The 23,268-nt window shown below is 41.0% G+C and overlaps 2 long non-coding RNA genes across 2 annotated transcripts; one reads left to right on the forward strand and one right to left on the reverse strand.

Moving 5' to 3' along the window:
* Positions 1 to 832: 832 nt before the first annotated feature.
* On the reverse strand, positions 833 to 5,730 carry LOC311191922. The gene is made up of 3 exons (XR_014617313.1): positions 5,599 to 5,730; positions 2,571 to 2,649; positions 833 to 1,584 (listed from the first exon to the last, which is right to left on the reverse strand). It is a non-coding gene; the product is annotated as an uncharacterized lncRNA (long non-coding RNA).
* A 323-nt stretch (positions 5,731 to 6,053) lies between these two features.
* Positions 6,054 to 18,791, forward strand: LOC311192286. The gene is made up of 3 exons (XR_014617326.1): positions 6,054 to 6,291; positions 15,183 to 15,227; positions 18,713 to 18,791. It is a non-coding gene; the product is annotated as an uncharacterized lncRNA (long non-coding RNA).
* Positions 18,792 to 23,268: the final 4,477 nt, after the last annotated feature.

Genomic DNA, 23,268 nt, shown 5'->3' on the forward strand with positions numbered 1-23,268 from the left:
GGAAAAAAAAGATAAGTAAACAGACCTGGTTCTCCCCCTCAAAGCAAACACTCTACTAGGAAAGACACACGGAAGGTTTTGTCATTTTTTGAAGAATAACATCTGACTTAGCTCTGTGGAAAAACAAGTGGAGTATCAACGTGCTCTATATGCACGTTGCTTCAAAAGCACTGGCAGCACCAGAACCTGGTATTGCATTATTGTGCCAGCAACACTGAAACGCAGCTTTAAAGGTAAACACCAGGATTTGTTAGCGTGGGGTTTTTTAAACTTCACACTTCTTCTGAAAGTGAAGCGCTTTACTGGAAAACAAGCAGGTACAAGCAAGAGACCATTTAGATGCAGTAGAATTTTGTGCCTAGGCAGTAGAGCAGTGTGTGAGGAACCTTCATGAAGAAGACAGAGTTGTGAGAGTTCTGTTTTCTGACATGTATGACATTTGGTTTGTTTCACTCAATACTGAAGTCCTTCACTTCTTAGCTTTGAGGTTTTTTCTGCTCAAGCAGGAAACACATTTCTGGTTAGAGTTTTACTACATTTAGCTGGCACATTCTGACCAACCATTTTGAAAACCTTCTGGAAGATACTGCAGTAACAGCCATGAGGAATTCAGGAGGGAGGGCTGCAACTCCTCTGTGCCTGCTTTGGAATGCTTTAAGAACAGCTGTTTTCTGCTCTTTCTCGATATTTCTGTTTGGTTTAAAGCCTTTTGTATCTCACGGGCCATAAAAGTTCTCCACCTTTACTGCAATGCCCCAAGTCCAATCTTAATTTGATTTTGTTTCTGCTTCTTCCTTCTAAAGGCTACTTTATAAGAGTTTTATCAGTCTTTATCATATTTGGCAAAGATCATAGAGAAAGAGATAGAACTTAATCTTGTGATCCTGGTTTCACGATAGGTACAGCAGGTAATAAAACACCCTGCAACACGCAGAGGCCAGCGGTCAGTAACTACAGATGCCTGGTGCATCACCACAGGACAGCAATTTTCACAGCAGCAGTCCCAGCTTTATTTTGGCTGAGGAACCAGTGCCAGCGGCCCAGAAGGGGAATTGCTCACTTCCCAAATCTTCCACTCAGACAAGTGGCGAGATAAACATGAGGACATCAAGCTTCAGCAGCTACAGCAACAACTATCAAAAATAGGTAAGCAAGGCCTTATGAGGTATGTCACAGCAGTGGGATTTGACCGCAATGCTGGTCCCTGTGACGTTGCTCTAAATGCAATTTAACCCCATTGGTTCCAGTCAAGCTCAGCTCCACAGACACTGAAAATCACTGCTGGGCACCAGCATTTCATGGCCCCAGACTGGTTACTAGTGAACAGCAGCTCCAAACCATGCCCTGATTCTCGGTGGGCAGCCTCGGCAGGAAAGCTGGCACTGCCAAACAGGGCTGGAGATGTTTTTCAGTTGTTCAAGAACAGGGGAAAAAAATTAAACCTGCCAGTTGCGCAGCGTTGCTTCAGCATCACCTGGATCTCTGAATTTCACCGTAGTTCTGCCGAGCTGTCATTTGTCTGGCTGCTTTCAGGGGAGCCTCTTGCAGATCTCTCAATCTGCCAAATCCCAGCATGTGGTGAGCCTTGTAAAGCACGTGGTAACAGCCAGAATTAGTATCAGCACAGAATGGGACAGAGGAAAACGGCAACAGCAGCCTGAAATACAACTCCAAGGACTTCAGCAGACCCTTGAGTCCTGCCCCACCCCTTCTGCCCCAAAGCAAAATAGGGCAGGCATACCTATTCCTGACAGATATGTGCCTGCCTCTGTGAACCTCTGATAAAAGCCATGCTACCATCTGTGACCCCTGTTCACTGCCTACCAGTTCCAACAGTCACCGTTTGCCCAAATAAAAGCAATCTATTTTTCCTGCAAAACTCCTATTATTCCATGCTTGTTGTAAGCTTCTGTGATAATAACCTTCATGGAAAAAAAAAGCGAAAGCATGTTACTCCATTTCCTCTAAACAGATGACCTCCTTTAACCTTTAATTTCTGCTTTTCGCTGGGCCCTCGGACACATCAGGATTATTATCCCCCAGACCTTCTTTGGGCTAACTGCTTACACATCTAATATTATTCTGACTGATTTATCATCATTTCAAGAGCAAATTTTGTCAGGGTCAGTTAATGCTGATGGTTTTGGATAGTACCAAAGCCTGTTCTTTCTCTGTTTTGGCTTGTGTTCCTTGTCCATTACCCTCAGTATCTACCACAGTCTTTTTTTTTGGGTGCACAGCAAACACCGCTTCAGATGCGGGATCCCTGCAGGGCAGCATTCCCTGTTCAGATGGAATGGTGTGGGCATTAGTATTGGCCTCTGCAAGGCATTTCTTCAGGGAGTTTAGTAGATTATAATTACATAAACTGGAATTTAGCCGGGGCAGCAGGGTCACTCACCTCTAGGGTTGCAAAAAGCATTTCCATAATACCCTGAACAGCTCCAGATTTTAAACACTTTACAAACTTAGCATGTCAAGGGGAGAACTTGTCTCAGAGCATCTTCACAAGAAGAAATCATTATCAGATAACAGAAATCATGAATGAAATTTGTGTTACCAGAAAGTACCTCAGCGTGAAACCGCGACTCTCCAGAAATCCCTGGCAAAGCACCTTTGACTTGGTGGTCCGGTCACAAAAACACACACCTGACAAGATAAAGTGCTAAATCTTAAAATGCTGCTATAAACAGTGTTCTGAGTGGCAAGCCAGGTTTGAAAATGAATATAGTCCAAACTGGATACGAACAACATCAAGAAGAAACTCTTTACAGCAGAGGGAATGAAGCCCTTTAGGTAAATAAGGGCATGTGCCTGGAAGGAAGCCTTACTGTAGGGCTCGGGAATGTGCGTATCAGCGCTTTCTGAGGCTGCAGGTTTCTCCAAAGCTTTGAAGGCGTAAGTGGCCACCTTGGAAAGCAGCATTCCCACCTTCCAGCTAACATCTGCTGCTGCTTCTGCATTGCTTGTGCCAACACAAGCCTTTGTGGGGAAACTGGGCTGGGGGAAAAGTCTGGCTTGCAACGGAACCAGATCATACGCAAATAAATAGTTTAAGATGGTAACCACAGCCAAGTTCCACTGAGAACAGGGAAAGACTTCTTCAAGAGGTTTTTGTACGCTCAGGAAATGAGGTTTTCACATTAACACACACAAAATCCCACTCTTCTCACAGAGCCTTGTCCTTTGTGCTAGGATAGGTGCAACCACAGCGAGAGCATTCCTGAGAGCATGTTTGGTGTGATACATGGGACACTTCCACTCTGACATGGCAGTTCCCGAGTTCCCCTTATGCTCTCTTCCTCCTCTCCCAAACTAATGGGCCAAACAAACAAATGTCCAAGAAAGCAGTGGCCTGCAACTCAGCGACAATGCTGTTAGCTCGATACCAGCATGGCATCACACTGTTGAGGCAGAATCTTTTCTTAGCTTCCAACATTAAATCAGTTACAGAATTACGAGGTTTTTAACAGGCAATAGAGTACCATTATTGGAGCCATGACCTTCAATCTCTGTTGACCTTCACAGATACAGCTGCGTTGCTAAGAATTAGGCTTATCTTTCAAGAACAGACACTGCTGCCATGAACTCATCTAGTATCTCCATGACAGCAGGAACAAAAGAATAGACTTTGAGATGGAAAAGTGAGATTTTTATTTTTTTTTGCAGGTTTTTCCAAATGTTTTCTGACCCTGCAAAAGCCCTTATTTAAAAATAGCACAGAATTTACATTATCTCAGCCATAAAGCTGGTTATCGGTTTCTGTTATTGATGCCTCAACTTCTGTTTGTTTGCAGTGCTACTTAGTTTATTATATTTTCAGATTTGAGGCTGGGATCAAAGCTTCAGATATCTTTGGGTCTTTTATTTCCTTTAGTGACCAAAGGAGTTTTCATTTCTCCCTCAAACCGGTATAACAAACCAACAATCTCAGTCCCCAGCGTTATCTGAGATGACATCTCTTTCATTTTTAGCCACCTACTTTACAAATACTACAGAAAAAGTAACCTGCACTCTTGTAACGTTTGTTACTCAAGGGCAGTACGCAATTTTCACCAACAAAGGGGAGCGCTTCTGCAAGGAAAGGTTTTGTTCAGGTTAAGCTGCCTCCTCTCCTGCCTTCAGTCCTGGGCCCTGCTCCTCTCCTGCCTTCAGTCCTAGCTCTTCTAAGGGAGACTTACAGGGAAAGCAGAGAGATCTGTCACAGTCCTTTTAATTTTCCACTTGAAAATAAAGATCATTGTAGCAAGAAGTTCAGGGGATTCATTAAAATAAAAAGAAAAATGTCTTTTTGGTATGAAAGAGAACTAAAAAAAAGACATCAAGGACCTGCCTTGGAAGAAGAGGAGTGGGTTTGTCACCTGCTGCATGCACGGCAACCCATCAGGAGCACACGCTCCGCTGCAATCAAGCCTGCTGAGACAGTGATGCACAATTCCAGATCACATTGCTTTAGTCTCCTTATTTTTTCCCCGCAAGCTGACAGGGGCTGCAGATCGTGTCACTTACAAATCATGGAAGGAGAAAGCTAAAAACAAATGACATAAAAAGGAGGGTGCATACCCTTCATACAAAGAGACCATTTAAACCCTGAAATATCCCATACTGAAAAGAGCCCTTTTGCAATGGCACAGTGCAAACAAAAGCTGGATTTCTGAGAACTATCACATACACTAGGAAAGGGAAAACTTTCATAGTGCTTGCTCCATCAGTCAGCACAGCATGTTATTTCTGGACTGCACATTCTCTGAGTAGACTTGGGATACAGTGACAGTTTATCTTTCCTTTTCTATGTGAAATCCAGTAGCTGATCTCAAGAATTAAATGGAAAGAAAAACTCACATCACTTGCAAAATAAAAACCCACTTCTAAATCAACTGGATGAGACGAAGCCAGCAAACCACCCTGAATGCAGATCAGTGCACATCACCTGGAAGCAATAAATAAAAACTTCCTGGTTAACCAGAAAGGAACGTTCCAAGAACATTTCAACCTTGAATCATGCATTGTAAGTAGAACTGCTTTCAAAGCAATCAAAGATGGGCTGGGGTATACAACTGGTAGAGGTTTCCTGCTGCCCTTCTCAGCTCAGTTATAAATCAAGCAACTTCCATAGCGAAGGCAAAACAACACGGTAAACCCCATAGAAATGCTGCAGAGACACATACTGTAAGTACACGGTGTATGCACATAGTATATATATCTGACTTGAGATGCAGATGTTTCATAGAGAAGGCTGCCTAATTACAATGAAAAAAACATTCAGAAGTTCTTGAGCAGTTTTTCAGACTAACTAAATCATACCACTGGATAATTGAGAAATCCGACATCCAGAGAAATATTTTAAGCAAGCTTAGCTCTTTGTTACTCAAGAAACCCTGAATCTACAGAAACTCACAGGTACCTGCTCAAACTACAAGAGCAGTGCCAGCAAAAGAAGGAATAGCAAAGGGGAACCAACAAAAGAAGAGGAGCATGCCTTAAAACTTTAGCAAAAAGAAAAGCAAAAAGGTTCTAGCACAGCGCAGTGTTGCTAGTTTCCCCATTATTTCATGGCTTTGGGTTTCGCTTGATCTCCAATGACTACTTTTTATCTACCTGGAGCATTCAGGTGTCTCTTCCACACAAATTCTCTGGTGCCAAGCCACAGGCTCCTCTTCAGCAGAACACACATGGCAACTCTCTTCTCTGACCAAACACATTTCTCAAGTTTCTGAGTGTAACCTCTTGATCCAACAGGATTAAAACTGACCAAAGGGTTCAAAAGTTATTTGGAAGAGGAGGGGAGGTGAGGGAGACACACACAGACAAATTGCAGGAAGTTTAATTTTTCTAATGGAACCAACCTAGAAATCAATTCTCTCCTTTTGTGTAACTCTCTACTAGACAGTCATGCCAAGTCGGAGAGGCAGCTGCTCTGCCTTTCCTCTGTACTCACCCACTTGGCCACCTCCGGTTCCAGGCAATGGAAGTGACCCAGATGAACACGCGCTGATGCACAGGAATCTCTCATCTAGGTTCCCTTGACCTATGGACTTTAAAAACATATTCAAGAAAAAGAAGCCTAACAAATTCAGTGGAGATTGTAATTTCTAAGTAAGAATGATTAGGAGAAGCAGAAAGGAGGCTTCCTGCAGCCACATCAAATGGTCCTGAAGAGTTAGGAAAATTTGGTCCATCTTTTTATTAGAGTAGTTCAAATGAGTATAAAGATGTTCAACCAGAGACGACTTGAAACAGCCCAAGTGCAACACAGCAGATCACGCAACACAAAACACCGCTGTACAACAGGTAAGGTTTGCCTGTGGGCAATGGGCAATGATTACTTTTTTTATTAACAAAAATTTCTGTTGGCACAAAGCTCTCAGATCTGTGAATGTGGGGCAAGCTATTCAGGTAATTCAAACAGCAACAACAACTGAGATCAAAACGCGTGAAAGTAACTGGATGGCAGATGCAAAAGAGCACTCAAAGAAGAAATTTATGAGACTTCAGTAACTCTGCAGGAAATAGCTGTCAGGTCTATAATCCTCCAATTGATAATCACAGGAATAAAGATTAAAACAAATAGGGATCTTAAAAAAAAAAAAAAAAAAAAAAAAAAAAAGAGCTTTACAGAGAAATAAAGGGTCCCCAAAGGAAGATATAGAAGATATAGATAGCATCTGGGAACTGTTGTTTTTTGTTTCTGTTTTAATTTCCACATATAATCAAGCTGTAGTCCTCCCAGCTGAAGCACGGTTTGATTTTGCACATACAAAGTCCTGGCGGGAAGGAAGATCTGGGGCTGTTTCCAAAGCACCCACACTTTTCCCACTCACAAATACAATGCTACAGCCACGAAGCAGCCACAGCTGCTTGGTACTGGCTCTCCCACGTGAAATGTGGAACAGGCCACTGTGCTCCTTTAAGATGCTAAGCATTCACCATGAGAAAATAGAATTGAGCTGTAGCAGGAGGGCACTTTCACTGCAGAATCTAAACCATATCATTGGTTTAGGCATTTTTTAAAAAAAGATTCAAGAGTTACTAAGAAGCCACATCTAGACCTGTGTAAGCGAAGTTTTAAATATTAACTGGTTGACAGAAAATTAAATTTTTTTACAAGTCATTTGTTAAAATGCTTTTCTACATAGGCAAAAAAAAAAATCTGTAGGGATTAGGTTAATTTTCTTAACATTTTACTGAAGTAATCACTTTAATTGTAATTTTCTTTTAAGTTTCAAAGTGGCTGTAAGGTCAGATCTATAGAATTTAGCAAGAATGATATCAGCAGGGCTCCACAGAAATTATATCAGAATCTTTAGGTGTTGTTATTTCTCAAGAAATTAAAAGAGTAAGGAATTTCATGGTAAACAATCAATCTAAAGTGATAAATTGAAATGTCTACCTTTTTATTAGATCCAGTTAACAGTAATTATTTCTTAAGTAGAATCTGAGAGGTACAAAGCAGCTTTGTTTTATCCCGCGTTCATTTCCCAAATTCAATCTGACTATTCATTAATGGGCTCATGCTGCAAAGAAAGAAATATGAACCAACCCATTGTGTGAGTTTGCTAATCCTGTGTTTACTACTTGCTCAGACTATCAAAACCATTAGGCGTTGCACATTCATAAAGAAAACCCAGCACAAAATGAAGGAAACATATATAAAGAAGGAAAAAACTAGACTATTATAAATCTTTGGAAAAACTTGAATAATTGGAAAACATTGTAGGAAGGCACTCTTGAGGGAAATTTGAAAGAATTGGGTATTTCTGGTGCTATTTTCTGTAAAGTAATAGCAAAATTGGGCTACATTGTGCAGATTTCAGATGAGAGGGGTTGTATTGCCTGTATACAGGGCAAGTATTATGTTGGTCCAAGTTTTTCCAGGGAAAAAGGTCACCATTGCTTCTCCTGACTAGGTGAAGCTGCCTTGGGCTCCCAGGGAGTGGCTGCTGCTTAAATACAGCCCAAACAGGGCCCAGGGCGAAGGGGGGTTTGTGGATGGTTGCTGACACAAGCGGAAATGAGAGTCAAAAGCACTGAGATCTGTTGGGTTTTTATACTCACTTGGGGCCCATGAGGCCAAATACATACTCCAGATCCAGCTCAGAAGGGACCCTGGAGAGACACTCACCTGTGCATTTTGCTGTCACTCTGGCAGAGACAAGATATATCTGAAAATCAAGTACTGGAAGCTCAGTTTTGTTAATTTTATGGCTCCGGGGGCAAGTTACAAACCAGAAGGCAGCAACATCAGAAAAACCCAACCAAAACCCAAGCCTATTTCTCATCCACCTCCCCACCCCCCATTTGGAGAGCAAGAATATTTGTCATTTTTGCTTATGGGCTTTGAAGAAAGAACGTTTGCCAACCCAATGTGTTTTGTTTGCTTGCTTCATGAGTCCCTCATGAGAGGGGTAAAAAACAAGCAAACATATGAAACAGCTGTGTTTGCATTTAAACAAACATTAATTGATTGAAGTAATGAGTAACCTCCAAAATAGTTTAGAAAGTTCATAGCTTCCTCCAAATATTTGTATACTATTAGAATTTAACTAATGTAATTATGTATGTAATCTTTTATTACAACATTATGTGGAAACAAGGAGGGGAAGGTGCACCACCTGTGTCTATCAAAGCATAAATAAATAAAAAACGGTCAGAAATAAAAGAGGTAATGTTTTATACTTTGAAAACTTTCTTGACAGTAAGTCTACCTTCAGTCTCAAGTTTCCAGAGCACCCAGTTCAGTTATACTTCTGCTCTTTCAAGAGAAAAGAGAGGGGAAATATTGTAGAAATCCGACAGCAGTGTCTCTGGCTTACTCCAATACTCCACCTCCTGCGGATCTAGCAATATGTCCAACAGATACATGAGCAGTTGTTAGTATTTACCCCATACTCTCCGTAGAGAAAGATGACAAGTCCTAACTGGTAGCTCGGAGAAGGCCTGCAGACACTCTCTGGAGCCCCAAGACTGGCTGGGAAGGAAACACTGCACCCATTACTAATACAACACTATCTCGTGGCTGTGCTCAACTAGAGAAAACAGAGATGAAATGAGAGCAAGAACAGATTTCAGGCATACACAGTGCATATTTAAGGGAATTTGACAAACCAGTGCTAAATTCCACAGAAGACAACAAGTATTTCTTTACCATAGCCTTTACCGAGCATCATTCCTGGGGTGTCAGATATCACTGCTTAGTCAGATTTTAGTAATCACTTGTGCCATTAAACTCTTTCAGTAGCATACACTATTGCACTCAGAAAACAACCAGTCATTTGGAAAAACAAATGCGACTTTTAGGACTTTTTGGTTTTAATTCATCTACTTTTCTGAACATCTTAGCCAAGAGAAGCTACTAGGATATAGTCTTCTATTTACCTTAAACTTCATGCCTATAATTCATTTCTATTCCTACAATGCTTGAGCCACTTATTTCTGACTTTCTCCTACAGAAATCATAATTAATGTGGAAAGGTCTTTTAAACCCTCCATAAATGCAATGTGGGGCCCTGTTCCATAGCAAAGACCCTATTTCCTTTCAGTATTTTGCCTTCTCTGTAGTTTAATGAATATCAAATCCCAACTGTGTGCTGACAAGGGAGATCAGGGACCTCTGCAATGCACCAGTATGCTCAGAAACCACTGACCTATATGGCAGGCAAGTCAAAAACATGTCTCTCATTAATCAGTACCATGTTTCTGGACTGTTCGTTTGTTTGCTGAATAAGTTCCACCACTATTTAGAAAATAAAATAAAGTAGGTAATCAGAACCAAATGAAATACACAGAGCACTTATGATTGGTTTAATTTTTCTAAAACTCTGGAGCAGATACTATTATTTGCAAGGATAAAAAGGATGCATTTTAATCAAATTTAGCTTGCCATGATGGTGCTTTAGCACACTAAATAGATAATTCCCCCCAAATCAAGCCTGAACTGCAGACACAAAGCTGGACATACAGGGAATGCACACTAGATGACTGAGGGACACTGCTAACTAAATCTACTCAGAGAAACTATCCATTTTGCCAGACACTTAAAGTTATTCCTAGAATACTAAATGTAGTTCTAGCGTGTTGATTTTACCAAAGATCAGCCTTTTTCTGTTCAGAACTTTAAAAGCATTAAAGTTACAACCTAAAAGACGCAGGGCTCCCACATGAGCTACAGCATGAGAAGTCAGACTGATTTAATTTATTGAGACAATTTAGATGCTTTAGAAATTACACACTCGTTTGCAAAAATCAGACTTCTAGAACCCTGCAGAGCGTGGGAAATGGAAGCAGAAGAGGCAGAAAGTCCATGTCAAGGAGGTAGATACCACGTGTTCTCCATGAGCTCCTGGTTTCCAACACCACATCAGTTGAAGAGGTTCCAAAACATTAATCATGTGCTACTGGTCTATTAAGTTTAATGGCATTCTAATGACATGTTTAATGACCCAAATTTCTGGATGTATCAGAAAAGCTTATTTGGACAGCACTTCAGCTGCTTGTGCATACATCCATGTTTAAGATTACAAATAAACCCTACTGAAGCCCACAAGGTGAATCAGGTGGAAGAATCAGGCAGATTTTTTTTGCTAAGCAAAAGTCCCAACTGAATAACCATAGATAGGATCTTCCTGGGTTGCGCTGTATAATAACAACTGAAGATAATCAGGCATGTAATTATATTTGTACTTTGTATCTTTGCATTTCCTAAGGTTGCATGGCTTAAAAGAATTTACAGCTTTCAAACAACTGCATATCTATAGATGCTTTCTCACATTTTCCATTGTAACATACTCTATCTCTGTGCATACAGACTGAGTCCTGCTGTGGTAACATCTAGAGCCACTTCTTGGAGTCATGAAAGATACAGACTGCCTCATGTCCCCAGGCTGCACTGCCTCACTGTCACATGAAGTTAGGCAGTTTTAGGTCATACATAGATAGCTAAAAGCATGAGCCATGATTTAAGCTACCAAGAATGCTGATCTCACACAGGAACGCTATTACTTCTGCGGACAGTATACCAAAGCAGTTCAGGGTCTAGTTTAATATTTGTAATTTTTAATTTTTCACTTTACCTTAATCCCAAGAATATATTCTCCAGATCAAAATCATATGATTAGAATCATATGATTTAAAGGTCATTTTTATTCCTCAACCATTAGCTGAGAAACATCTGGTCATTGAACCAGTCACAAGTTATAGCACTTCTCCTACCTAAACTGGTGAGAAAGCTGACACAGCAAATATGCTGTGGCTTGGATCGCTGACAAAAGGGGATCTTTCATGCTTAGCAATCTTCACAGATGGGCAGAGAAAGGACAGTTTGGCTGGCCACAAAAAAACAAAACAACTATTGAGTAATGCACTGGCTTCATTTTAGTGCTTTCATGGCCTGTTTTTAACATGCTTTTTCAGCTTTTCCTTTAAGTTTTCATACACCATTTATTTATGTGAATTATTCTGCCAAAGAATGAACCACCCAGTAGATAAAGCAAGGGACCCAGTTTTGTGGTTTCGCTGAAATATATTCCCACAAAGACCTGCAGGGCCACAGAAAGGACCAAATCAAGAAACAGAAATAGTCCTTAATCATTTACTTCCCTGGAAGCATAACTTGTGCCATGTGACCTCATTCTGGGGAAGCATCTTTTAGGCTGTCTCAAAGTGCAACTTTTGTCCTAGATAAAAATCTATTTTTAGAAAAAAATCTGTAAAATACCTACAATGGAGAAAGCATAAAGCATGCCTCTCACCAAGTGCTTTTGCCTTCAATTTGTGATCTACAGCCAATGATGTGACTTGAGGAAAACTAGACAGGTTTTCTTGTTAAAAACCAAGCCCATTCCAAAGAGGAAAGGCATTCAGAGATCAGCAACATTCACATCTCTTCATGCTGACCAACTGAAACTTGGTTAGATTAATCACAAAAGTAACTTTAGAGTCTTTGGGGCTAATATGAAACAGGAAAAGTATTTCCTTCCTCTAGTTCCTGAGAGCTGACTTCCCTTACGAGATGAAATGTATTTCATACGGCTGGGCACGGAAGCAGCTCTCCTGCCCTTGGCTGCACCATGTAACCGTCCTGTCAGAAAGTGCCTTGTGGAGTAGAAAAGGAAAAAAAAAAAGCAGAACATACAAACAGACTCTGTCTGCTACTGAGGGAGAACAAGGGAGAGAAGACTTCCCTTGGGCTCCAGTTGCCTGAAATTATTTCCATCTTCAAGTTGTTTCTGACCCTTACTGTGCCAATTAGCTCTCAGACAGATAGAGCCATTAAGGGATCCGACACATGGGAGAATCGGACTATGCATTGAGGTTAACAGAGTTCATGTTATTCCCCTAGGATTTGACCGCAGCAAGTCTGGCAATCTGAACAAGCCAATCTGAAGGCAGGCAAAGATGTCTAAAGGCAGCTGAGGAGATAAGAAGAAAACACAATGTCTAAATTGGACTTCTTAAATATGTGATTTTATATCTCTTTCCAAGACTTGCGCTCTCCTGGGAAAAAAAAAAAAAAGGCATCCTGCTGAAGGGGCTCTATAAGCAGGAATCAAAACCATGGAGGCTTCAAGTAAAAATATAAGATAGAAATGTCAACAGCACTGTGTAACAAGTAGTTAGACACTAGGAACAGACATGTAGTTGTTAGTCCTGACTGGGATCCTGCCCAGACTGAAGTCTGGGGCTCAGAGGGGAGGTTTCCCAGTTCCCAGAGGAGCCTTTGCCCATCTAGGTCACACAGTCAGAAAGACAGAGTTATTTATCTACAACAGCATACATCTCTGCTGTTTCTGTTACACTGGTAACAGCAGCCTGGAAACCAAACTCTTTTCCTACCTCAGCTCCTGACCACAAGGAACCACAGTACGAACAAGAACAATTTCTGTCCTTGTTTCATTCTTGAACCTAACGAGGATGTGACTCCACTTAAAAAACTTCACGTGAATTTCCAAAGCACAATGCTCACGACCAGCTTTCTGCAAGCAATCTGCAGAAGCAGCAGTTTTCACTGACAGAGTGAAGAGTCCCACAGCACAGGGTGGTCATGTCACCACAGTGCCAAATGCTGCGTACACAGTTACACAAAGCGATCACACACGAGGCTTTGAGCTATCCAATGGCTCGGTCAGCACAGAGGCAGTAATATTACTGTCCAGGTTTTTCACTAGCTAACACTGAGCTCTTATTCTGAAGTTGAAATAAACTGGATCAAAAAAGCAGGATTATCATGGAACATTGTCCATGTTCAACAGGTGTCTATATTGACAGAGTCTTACAGTCCAATATGCAGAAACCATTTTTATAATATGGTTTTAATTCATTTTTTTCCTCTTATTTTGGCTGCATCACAAGTGTGATGTTAAACGACCTCTCCAGACAGCAGTTTAATCCACGAAGCATAAGACAACAGGCCTGTTTCTGTTTGGGTTTTGGGTTTTTCGGGGGTTGTTTTTTTAAAAAACCTCTTACCCATAGGAACACCACAAGCAGCATCAAGGGTATGATCCTGAGAGACCAAATTATCCTATATAGGACCAGGCCACCCAAATGCTTCAAGCTGAAATACTTGGAGGTACATCAGACTAGAACCACACCACAGTCACACAGCGAGTTAGGCATGGACGTGGCTGCTTTTATAATTCTTTGCCAAAACAGAAGGAATTTGCACTAACTAGCAGTGGTCCTAATTCTGAAGCAGCAAACAACATTTTCTTTCTGGCCAGCAGCTGAACTTATTCACGTTTGTAAAGTATACCGAGATCTATCAATAGAAAGTGTACTAGGAGCGGAAAACCCATCGCCACCCGAGTGTTACACTGGCGCGCATTAATTTCACTCCTTTGAAACCTAACTTGAATTCAGGGCTACATAAAACTTTGATGTAAAGAGACTAATTGTTCTGCTCAAAACACAGGCTGCTTCTGTGCTTTGAAGATGCGTAGCAGTAAAGAGAGGGAAGTCACAAATGATTTCCATGGGAAACAAATGACTCCACAGTACTCCTATCATTGCTCAGGCATCTACTCCTGGGTCTTCTGATTATGTTGTGAAAGGATGTGAAACCTCAGAAGTATTATTTCTTGTATATTTTTACATGTCACGAGCACAATGAATGTGCATGCTCCCAGGGGCAAACCAGAGAGCATGCTTATTGCTAGAACCAGAATGCACCTAACTCAGGGTTTGATCTATTAAAATAGACTATTTACAGCTAGGGTTTCCTTTATGAAGAAACTTCCCCTTCTGCAATCTCAATTATATTTTTTTCTTTGCACATTTAGAGTTGGATATTACTAATATGCTTACGTGAGGATGTACTGCTCGGCACGGTGCACATATTAGGTTTTTTGGTACCAAATATCCAAACCTGATATTGCATAATCTGTTTTCCCTTGAGAAAGGAGTTCTCCAGCAGGGAGAATGATCAAAAATTTAGCTGAAAAACCAACTTACCCTGTTTGTAGAGGCTTTTTTCAGGTCTTAAAAAAAAAAAAAAAAAAAAAGCATTTCTGATACTACCATGAATAAATTAAAGGAAAGATATTCATTCACTAAAAGACAGAAACAACACCTAACTTTAGCAGATGACACCTAAGAAAATTCAATCTTGAAGCTTTTTAGGCATACTATACCCTTTTATATACCTTAATGGATATTATCCCATTTTCTTAAGTTTTTATCAAGCACCTCTCAAAGTACCTGAACATCTTTGCAGTTCCCCCCTGCACAGTGTCTGCTAAGCAATATGCAGCCATTTCACACCCCTGCATTTCTGGCGAGTTCCTCTATGATGTGAGAAACAACGTTTGACCCATCACATCAATTCTACAAAACCACTTTCTAATTCAAAGGTCTTTTGAAAATCCCTTCTTATCTTATTACCTGGAATGACTTGAAACTAATGTCAGACATATGTAACTCATAAAATATTTATCTTCAATTTTAAGCTTCTCCTTTTAAAACAATTTTATTTAAAGTTCTAGCCTGTGTTAGGTAAAAAACCAACAACCCTTCTCTGAAAGACTGTAAACAGGAGCTAGAGATTCATTCCAGACCACATGTAAGGCAAAAGAGCACATTAGCTCTTTTCAAGGTTAAAATAGAGATCATGTGAGGAATGTACCAACTTTCCATAGATAACCAATAGACAGCAGTTCGACTTCCTAATTGCATTTCTGTTTTTCCAGGGACAGAGGAAAGAGAAGAGCTTCAAGGAAATGAAACTACCCAATGTCAAGTATCAGCATGATTACATTTGCTATATCTGTCCTGGGAAGCATGACTTTTCTTTCTAAGTACAGAAGTAATAGCAAATACTCTAACAAGTGATCCTGAGGCATGGGGTACCATGTTAATTTTTGGTTCATGTAGACATAATGTTAGAGTCGCCAGATCCTTGCATAGTCATAGAAAGCCCTCCTGATGTTGAATAGGAGGCTCTTCAATGGGTGAATGCATCCTTACTATTGACACTCTCTGAGCAAGATCAATCTGCTCTCCAGCACAACGTTCCTTGGTATCAGTGGCTGCATGGAAAACTTATTTCATGGCTGAGGTGAAGTTCATCATATTAAATTCAGCACAGCCTTGGTACACTGCAGATGGTGTTTTATAGTGGCTGACCTCATACCCACATCTTTTTAGCATGCATAGCAATGTTTTACTGTTCCCTGCATCTCTTTTTAAGGAGTTCTTTCCACCATGGTGTCAATAACTTAGTATTTGAAGCCTTACAAAATATAATGAAGAATTGTGATTTTCCATCAAAAATGGCTTAAAAACTTCCAGTAAGAGATGCACTATGGCAGAGCTGGGGCATAAAAACCGGGCCTGTGTCACACTGTTCAGATGCGGTGCTCTAGGGAGGGTGGAAGGGAACGGTGAAGCTGTGGATGGGCTGTGGGCTATTTCTTAATGAATCCTATTAAAGTGCTACCACTGAGATGGAAGCTCAGGGGAGGAACAAGCTCAAGCTAGGATATCAAGCTAAAGATGATCAGCAGGTCCGAGCGTTAGAGTAACCTTTAAAGTTGGTCAACAGGCAGTCAACAGAAAACCTTCTAGGCATATTTTTCAGCTTAGAGTGCATAGATTTCCTGGCTTCTGTTTAACTCAGTAAACCAAACCAATAATGAGCACTATTGTAGGCAAAGGGAAAAATAACTATTTGAGTTGGAGTGCCACTAAGTTCGTAAAGCTTAAATCATTCTCATGATTGCTTCCTCTCATTCCTTGTATCTGAAGCCTAACTTAAAAGAAAAACTTGAACTTGAAAAAAATTTTAAAATCCTAGCAACTGGATTATTACTATTTTACCTCACAGCAAGGAATTGTTTCCTACATAAGGGAATACATTACTGTGTTCTGCAACAGCTGTTTTGGGACTTGATAATAAGAATTCGGGTTTGTGATTTAATGCAATTCACGATAGTAGACAACACACCATTTCCTGACCCTGTGAGTAGAACTTCTACTCATGTCAGTAAAGAATCAAAGTCTGCAGTTGGAAAAGCAGACTCTTACTCTGTGATCAGCTGTAACTGTCATTCTGGTAACACTTTACTACTAAAACAATGCTTTTAGTTCCTTCTCATTCCTAAAGGCAATATTCCACCTAGGGAATCAATTTGTGTAAAGTGTTTGCTGCAATAGTTTAAAGTGAAAATGTACTTGAAATGTAAAGTTTTAGACCTGGAATCAACAGCCTTACCAGGTTTGTGGCATCCAAACTTTATGTTTACATCCTTCTCGTTTTAGTAATAAAGCTTTTCAGAATCTGAAATGAAAGAGAAGTGGTAAAGGTAATACTGGTTTATCTTTTAAATGACGGAAGGTCCTGTGCAGATTTCTGTTTCCATTAAATGGTGTTATCCACGTGAAGTGATTTCAGAGCCTACTTTAAAAGGGTGCTTGGTTTCCCAGGCATACAGAATTGCCTACATGTGCAGTTTGAGTAGCACGATGAAGAGTGAAGCTAAAGCATGTAGAAGCAGGCCATATCTCCATCCAGAAGCACAACATGTGTTGGTAAAGAACTTTCTTACACAAAGAACAAAACCCAGAAATAAAAGGCTGTCACCAGCTAGGAATTTCATGAGAACCTTGCCTAAAAGAATCTAAAATAAATACAAGATATCATAAAATTGTTACCTTTTCTAATGCTCTGGATTGCCATGGATTTCCCTTTAATAGAAGAATGTGTCTGAAATGCTTGGAACTTACAATCAAATTTCAGTATCTACAAATTGCTCAAGAAACAAACACAGCAGTTCCAAGAGTTGAGTAAAATCCCACCCTCCAAAAAACAAATAAAAAATAAATACAGGTATAGCATCAAATGTCTCTGTCAGCTTCTCAGGGACTAAAATAGGGAGACATTCAAAGCAGCCGCGGCAGGGCTCCAGCAGCGATATGAGGGAAGCTCTCTCACTCCTGCCAAGAATCTTAGCGATGGGAAGCAGAGCTGAACTTTGCCTTACATAGTGTCGGACAAGTCCAGAGGTCTGTAAGGCTTTCATATTCTCATTTGGCTCTACGTGCTTACAAAAATTAAACACTGTGGGAATCCAGGGAAAAAAAACAGTTTTCATTCTAAGTTTCATAATTCATACTGCGTTAAGGCAGCAGTTACAGGCCAGCTTTTGCAGTGGTATCCAGCTACTACAGATTTCTTTGAGCATACCTTCTCACAAACACTCCCCCCCCCCCCCGCCAATATTTAATAATAGGGTGGCTTTCTTCATCTCTTGCCTAAATGGCCCTGCTTTGCCAGAAACAGCCAAGAGAAACTCACGTGACATGGGCCACGTTTGCATCTTGCTGCCAAAGCGTTTAACCTTGCCCATGAACAGCTGAGTGAACACAGGAGCCGCCCCCCAAACCCTTCATCTTAAATTCCCTTTGCTGAAGGACATCTGATTTATACTTGAAGGGGTTTTATTTTGTTAACTCTTTGGTTTGTTGCTATTCTGGTGCCTCGATGTGAAATAATATTCATTCTTACCATTTTATTTTCACACATCTTATACCCCCTAAAATACAAGCCAGCAGGCTGGGTTTATAGAGTTAAGGAAGTTTCATTGTGGATTTGGTTTAAATCACAGAACAGCTTCAGCTGAAACAAACAGATTTTCCTCTTCACTTGCATAAAAAAACAAGTTGTTTGGGGTTTGACATTTAAAAACATTTTAATGTTCTATTTTGCAGAGGTAATTTTGTTTAGAAAATGTTGCTTTTTAAGTCATGCTTAGGATAAGGCTAAATACTTTGGCTTTCTCAAAATATATTTTGGAGTGTTTGTTCTTTTGTTCCTAATTTTTTATTGTTTTTGCCAAGAACATTCAAGCTTTGAGCAAGACCCATGTTCAGTGTTTGTTTTTTTTTCCTTCTCAATAAATCTTTTTTTCCCAGTTCAGTCACTGAAGCAATATCCAGTTTTATCGCCTAGATAGAAAGTTTACTTTAGTTCTAGATCACACACCGACTCTGTGAAGGCATTTAGGGGCCTAACTCCCATATCAACAGCTAAACTCCACTGAGAACTGAGCTGATTGTTGGTAGCAAGCCCGATCCTCTCAGGTTGGATTCTTTTGGCCTCTCATTCCTGACCCCTCCCTGCAAAGGAAATACCATGACATTTTTCTCTGAAGGAATATGTTTGATTTCACAGATACTAGAAGCTGCCCTTTACAATCCCACTAATCTTCATTCCCCACAGAAGACAAATGGGCTGGCCAGTCTCTGGCAGGGACACTTCTGTGTGGGACTGGAAGGCCACCTCTCAACTCTATAGATTGTAGCTGCTTCCAGGGGCAACACAGACTTTTCCTCTCCGTGCAAGGAATGGAGTGGACATGTCAAGGGGCATGAGATATGTTGCATCCTATTTTCTCCTGCAAAATTGAAGGGGAGCCACAAAAGCCAAGTTTATGGGACAGTGGGCTACTGTAGCAAGGAGGCCAAAGTCCACTCCCACAGTAAAGCACCATACAAAGATTCCTCTCAGGGAAGCTGATGGAGGAGATGCTCCTGCACGTGCTGTAAGCTAGCTACCCAGTGAGGTGGCAGGGCAATGGCAGGAGAGCAGCCGAGCAAAGTGTTCCTGTGTGAATAAAGAAAGGGGATTTATAAATTGCTAAAGTGTCCATCACACTTTTGCTTCCTTTTTAGTTCTAATAAAGATTTTTATGGCAAAGGCAGCACGGACATTGCTTCCTGTTCATGATGCTGTCTGCTGCCATACAGAATGAACCTCCCCGTGTGCTGGTTGCAGTAACGCACACCTGACAGCAAGCTAAGAATCACAGAGGAGTTTACATATTTGAACTGTTAGAACAAGTGCCAAGATTGCAATTAGGCCTTAATAACTAGGAAATACCAGAATTGCATAAAAATTCTCTACAGCCTCACAGATGTGCATACTGTACTTTTATTCCCCTACTGTGCATCATTTTCTCACAGGACCTTTACAAGACTGACTCTGGTGGCAAGATATATGCTCAGGATGGACTGTACAGTGAAGGGTGACTGTTATTTATTATCTCTGCCTCCTACACTACGGAAGCAAAAAGATCTCCACTGATCCAAGGAGAGGAAAGCTTAATCTCACAACTATATGACTGAACATTGCTCTGTAGAGCTGGGCAAACAAGAGCATCTCACACACACATCCCATACAGTTGAATCCTACCCTCTTCATTATGTTTATGTTCACACGTACACTGTCAGTTTGTATTTCCAGCCTTGCAGCTGACCTCTGATCATTGCATGTTTTTATTTTCAATGACAAATAACTACAACCAGAACCCCGATCCAGGAAACACATACAAGTCGCTTCCCCTATATTAGTAGCCTCAAGAAGATTACTAATCCTCCTACATGTGTGCAAAGTGACATATAAGTAGTATGGTAGAATACAAATGAGTTGACCTTGCTGTGGTTAAATTTCATGGGTTTCAGGTCTTTCTAATTCAAATTTAATTTTCTCATAAGAACTGAAGTACCTTAAAGAGTGCCACAGATAGTTACACGCTATGGAGCACCTCTAGTGTTCGCTGTACCCATTTGCCTGAGCCTTCTCACTATATTCTTTAGCCTAACGTGCTCCTATACTTACTGAGTGATACATTAATAGATTTACCATGGAGTCACAGATAAAGTAAGAGATGAAAAGTGCTATTAAGGAACACATGACAGCAAGTCTCAAAATACCCAGGGATAGGTTTGAACTACTAGCTGGCTAGCAAACTGCTGAATCATGCCCTTAGGCTGATACCAAAAATAGCATTTCATTTGGCAAAGCACGTACAAGCTATTTATTAATGGTCCCTATTGTTGAAAGCCTGCTGAATAGCTGCTGATCACAAAGATGAAGCAGCAGCCTCCTAACTTTTCTGCCTCCTTGAGAGCGAGAATGCAAGTGTTTCCTCCAACCATAGGTCTCCCTTTCACATTAGTTTTTAACAGAACAAAAAAGCCTTCAAAACACTTCCAAAGCACTCTATGGGATTTCTGAGTTTAAGACACCCTACAAGAAACTTTACTTGCCTTTTTACACACATAGCATTAATAAGGAGCATGTATCTCTCAGTTGTAGTCCTCTCTGGTAAGAGCGTGATGATCTTAGTATGTGGCCTGGAAGTTATTTCTTAGATGTAATGGGAGAAAAGAACCTTTCCTGATCATTTACAGAAGACAGAATTAATACAAGGAAAGTAGCTCTCTCTGAGGTCCCAGAAAAGATGACTACTTAATGCCCTTAACAAGAAGGGAGGAGTTTTAAAATGTTGAGTTCAAAAGCTGCAGCTAGAGTTACTTATGTTCTCTAACAGGCTTTGCAATGACTGTTTCCTGGCCTTCAGCATGAGAGTGCAAGGAGAGATGAAAGCTGCCCTCTGAGTTTTTCTGGGTGCCTCCTTCCTTACCTTCTCCCTTATTCCTTCTGCCCTGGTGTGATGGAGTCCTAGACTGAAGTACTGGGTTTATCAGCAGTGCAGTGCAGGCTGCTGGTATGAATTTGGCAAAGTCCGTCTTAGGTGGCTGGGCACCCCTCTGTCAGCAGCATGAGTTTCATCCTCTCTCTGGCCCCTGTGCTGGTGTGCAGGGCCTCTTGCCTTGGCCTTAGCACATGATGGCTGCTGATAGCCTCACCCTGGGAGCGTTAGCTGTGCTGGAGGGATAGATCATGCAGAGCCACCCTGCCATCAGAGCTGCCAGGAGATGGGCACTGGGAAATTGTAGGGAGAAGCCTAAAAATGGAAGAAATGTCGTTGTAGTTCTCTCTGCTCAGTCTGGGGGTATTACTTCACACTTGATCTCCGGTTGACTTGACTCTCTGCAGTGGCTGACTGCTATCCATGCAATAATATCTGACCATTTAAAATAACACTGGTGTTTTTTAGAAGAACAGAAAGTATATTGCCATGTAACCACCTGCCCTGTAACCTTTATACAGAGTTTGGGTATCATCACATAATGAAACATTCTCCTGTGTTTTTATCACAGGAGGGGTAAGAGAACTGTCTGCGGTGACACAGCCACTTGAAGTTGCAGCTCTCGCGTTCTGTCTGTAACTGACGTGCAATCGTGTAATTATCCTTGCAAAGAAAATCCATCTTTGAAACGCAAAATAATCTCCCGGCAGGAAGCGTGGGAAGCCTGGCTCTCCAGTCTCTGTGGAGGGTGGTATTTCCATGCAGGGGCTGTAGGTACTTTGTGCTAATTATTTCTGCTATGTGGAACAAACCCGCAGCACACAGTAACTGCAAATGCCTTGGTGCTATGTATTTTTTGCAAGTTTGTGAGTAATTCACTGAACTCTTGTGCATAGCTCTAACAAGGTCTCTTCATCTCTGCCCAATAGGTTACTCTTTTTCCTGAAATCCACAAACTCATTTTGCTTCTTGGTCCTATTTTTTTGAGATTCCAACAGCAAATGACTACCAAGAGTCCAGAATTGGCGGTCCCCTGTGTTCATCAAGCCCAAGATACAACCAGCCTGTATTAATTTACCTTCAGTCAGTATCATTAGGCTCAACGGCACAGACCCGTCTCATTCCAGATGACTTCGGGTGCAGGAGTAAGATCTAGAGGTGGTTTACTGTAGTGTGACTAACAATGCTTTGGGTAAGGCAGCAGGGAAAGCGGGGAATGTCCCCTGAATAAATGAAAGCTCTGAAGGTGCAGGGATTTAAAGGACTAGAATCATAGAAGCATCAAGGTTGAAAAGACCTTCAAGATCATCAAGTCCAACAATTAGCCCTACACCCCCAAAACACTAAACCATCTCCCAGTGTGCCTCGTCTACCTGTTTTTTGAACACCCCCAGGAAGAAACGAGGTAATAATGTGACACCAAAGCAGCTCATGCTATATATGTGCGTACCTGCCATTCTTCCCATTTCCTTACTCTTCTACACACTTTTATCACCCCAGTCTGAGCTCTCCAACATGCTTTTCCATGGGTGCTGGACAAACATGCCTTTACAAGAAACTGCTTTCTCACATGCTCCTCTTGCTATCAGCCAGCTGCTCTGTGTATCCCAGTCAGAACTGTCTTTTCAATTTCTAACCACGGTTTGTACTTCAGGCTTCCAGAATTGTTTTTTTTTCCCCATCCTATTGTGTGACCATAGCCAAACTTCTAGTATAATTTATTTCACATGATGTAAGATAAGAATTGCTGACTCATGCTGAAGCATATCTAATAATGCCTTGTATCGCTTCCTCAGGATGATCTTGTGAAACTGGTCTTTCCCTTTTTTTAACATTGTTATTCACAGCTGTAAGCAAAGTTAGCTGAAGAAAAAAGGGCTGTAAGAACTGCAGTTAGTACTACTGAGATGAGCTACTCCTACCTGGTTTATTACTTAAGCTTTTACTCAGTTTTCACAGGGATATAATGATTGAATTGGTGTTAATTAATCTAATAAGCAGCAGAATACCATACTGATAGCCTTTTAATTTGAAGCATGAGCAAGGAGGAGGAGAACTGCAATTTTTTGCTCATGACCATGTCTTTTAATGAGGAGGATTAGATGACCAAAATGGTTATCAAGAAATCATTTTCTGAATATATATAGAATCACAGAATGCTTTGGGTAGGAAGGGACCTCAAAGGTTATCTAGTTCCAACCCGCTGCTGTGGGCATGGACAATATATCTTTATTAATTCAGTACAGTATTTACTTGTTGCATGGAGGTCTGCACAGAATGACCTCAAGTTGTGCCTGAGTGTGATGCCACAAAATACTGCACACATTTAGTGAACAACTGA

This window comes from Gallinula chloropus (genome assembly GCF_964237585.1).
Source record: "Gallinula chloropus genome assembly, chromosome: 5".
Lineage (NCBI taxonomy): Eukaryota > Metazoa > Chordata > Aves > Gruiformes > Rallidae > Gallinula > Gallinula chloropus.